At 42.2% G+C, this 2,753-nt stretch overlaps 1 pseudogene; it reads right to left on the bottom strand.

Moving 5' to 3' along the window:
* Positions 1-636: 636 nt before the first annotated feature.
* On the bottom strand, positions 637-2,224 carry LOC107588212 (UDP-glucuronosyltransferase 2A1-like; annotated as a pseudogene).
* Between the last annotated feature and the right edge of the window lie 529 nt (positions 2,225-2,753).

The raw sequence follows: 2,753 nt of genomic DNA, 5'->3' as shown, positions 1-2,753 counted from the left end.
CATGGAAATACATGTTGTTTGATTCTTTACAGGCACTAGATTATGTTGATTAAAGAACATATTAAATGTTGAGGATTTGGTGAATACACCACAAAAAGAACAGCATAAAGTTTGTAAGAATTTGATGCACAAAAAAGTACAAAGATGGCTACAGTTAATTATTCAATTTATATTAGTTTGAGTAGTCATAACCAAAACTGTAAAATATAAAGATAATCCTAAAGTATTGTTTAACGATATTCTGGCATTGCATTTACAAGTTACTCGTGGCCAGATCAGGATTTTGTGTCTTGTTTTTGCAAACACTGGTTCTTATAGTAACAAACAAACTCAGGTTCACCATGCATGAGACTTCCCATTTACATGCTACATTTACGCATTGGCAGACACTTTTATACAAAGCAAATGACATTGCATTCAAAGGTATCCATTTGATCGGTGCATGCTTTCACTGGGAATCAAACCCATGACCTTGATGTTGCTAGCACTATGCTACAGGAATGACTTTAGCAGTACATGTTTTGGAACAGAGTTGGACAGGCAAAAAAACAACAACAAAAAAAAAAAAACCTGATATTTGTCTGCTGCATTTAATTCAGTGTTTCATCAGCTTTTCAAAAAGTACATATCAAATGTTCATTCCACCTTCCTCTTTTTGATTGACTTCCTGCAACACAAAAGCTTGCAGACATATGCTAAAGTCAAAAGAGCAATCACAGTGAACGTCAGTAGAAAGGCCAACACATCTATGTTGTGGTAAGAGTACCAAGGCAAGTTATTTCCCTCTGAGTGAAGGTGAGCTGCTCCTTTGTGTCTAATAACGTACTCAATCCAAAAAAAGTGGCGCTATCGAGAGGAGACAAGGGCCGATCGTGATGCAGCTCTGACAGTTTGCGGATGCTGCTCCGGTACAGTGGGTTCTCAAGGACGTCTTTGAGGGCTTCGAGGAATTCTTGCGAGGTGAGAGTTGCAACTTTAAGCACTCGAGCCGCACCTCGAACCTGCAGTTGCAGAACATTGTCAAACTGGTCAAAGAGGAGTGGCAAAGCTAAGACGGGGACTCCATGGTAAATAGCTTCATAGATACCATTGGTTCCCCCGTGAGATACAAACACACAAGTTTTTGGATGGCCCAGGAGATCATTCTGTGGAAACCACTCTAGAAGTAAAGTGTTCTTTCCCAGGGTAGAAGGTCGTTCCCCGTGGTACCTCCACAAGACTTTCTGAGGGATCTCAGCAAAGGCTGTAGCAATGGCCTCTGTGATTGCTGTAGGAAGAGCACTGACTACTGCTCCCAAGGACATGATGACTACTCCATGCTTCCCAGAGCTCTGCATAAACTCTTCCAGCTCCGTAGGAAGTGCTTGAGCCGGCTGACATTGAAAGCCACCCATGTAGACCACGTTAAGCATGGTGGGCCATGGAAACTCAAAAACAAAGTCCATTCTCATCAACCAAATGTCAGCAGATTGTTGCATTGTCAGAAGATTAGTACCGGGTGGGAAGTGACGCTCAAGCAGCTCTCTGTAAACGGGCACGATGATGTATCGCTCCTGAAGGAGGCTGAACAGATACCGTAGAAAATTTTCCATCCGCTGTAGGAAGTTCATTTAGTCATGGAGCAATGAATTGTATATTGGGACGTGGGATGGAGATGAGGGTGCAATTTGCATGTGAGCATCCCCTGCATTTATCCAACGTACATTGTAAACCATGGGAAGGTTGAGGAATTGGCTAACAGGACACTAGCTGGGAACGCAGGATCTGTTAGCAGCAGGTCAAACTTAGCTTCTCGCAAGCGTTCGACAAGCGCTGCATCGTCAAAAATGGCAGAAACCATTCGGAGCGCTCCGTTGTGAAATACCTTTAGTATGTTGGCGATATCTTTCTGCTGTTCCAAGAAACGAAAAAAAGACGACATCCTTTGTAGTGCCAGCGACCTCTCTATCAACATCTTGAAGTAGTCAGGGCCAACATCTTCAGTCTCCACTGAGTTGACCGTGATGGTGCTGTAGAGGGAAGAATTCTCTTTGATATACCAACTTTTAGACGAACGCACCACAGTAAGGCTATGACTGTAGCTGTGGAGTTTTCTCAAAATGACTTTCATGTTCAGCCAGTGGCTGCCGTCCTCAGGCCACACCAGGATATTTCCACCATGACAGCAGCAGGTCACAAAGAGTAGACAAGTCAGAGAAGATAATTGTTTGGACCTCATACTCATCCTTCAGAAAGCTGAAAAAACACAAAGAGAGAAGAGAAAGTACAAGATGTTTACAATATTGCAGCCAGAGCATTTTATCCCATAATAAATATTTAGATATTTCCCATATAGACATTCACATCTACATCACTACTGGAATTACATGTTTCCGTTTTAATATAATAATCCATTTGTAAACTGGAACACATGATACCGGTGACCCTGTGCAGAGTGATAATCTCCAGATCTTGAGGTAACAAGAAAAAATGCTCTGGATTTCTTAAGTGTTCAGTACAAGATATCCATCTCATCCTTAATGGCTAAGTCCTTACTGTGAGAAACTTCTCCCTTTCTTTTTCTTTTCTAAATCCCACATCCCCTCCAGCTCCTCCCATTGGCTTTCTCTCTCCATCTGTCTGCCCTGTCACTGTGGATTTGCAACACAAACACCTGCGTTCAGCACAAAAGATGGCCTCAAACACCCTATTAATCCTTAACAAAAAACAAACAAACAAAAAAAAAACACACACACACGCCTTCAGGAGGCTTT

The sequence above is a fragment of the Sinocyclocheilus grahami genome, unplaced genomic scaffold (genome assembly GCF_001515645.1).
Source record: "Sinocyclocheilus grahami isolate Dianchi unplaced genomic scaffold, SAMN03320097.WGS_v1.1 scaffold99.1, whole genome shotgun sequence".
Classification (NCBI taxonomy): Eukaryota; Metazoa; Chordata; class Actinopteri; order Cypriniformes; family Cyprinidae; genus Sinocyclocheilus; species Sinocyclocheilus grahami.
Note: the sequence above shows the minus strand (reverse complement) of the source record. Positions and strands in the feature narration are given on the sequence as shown.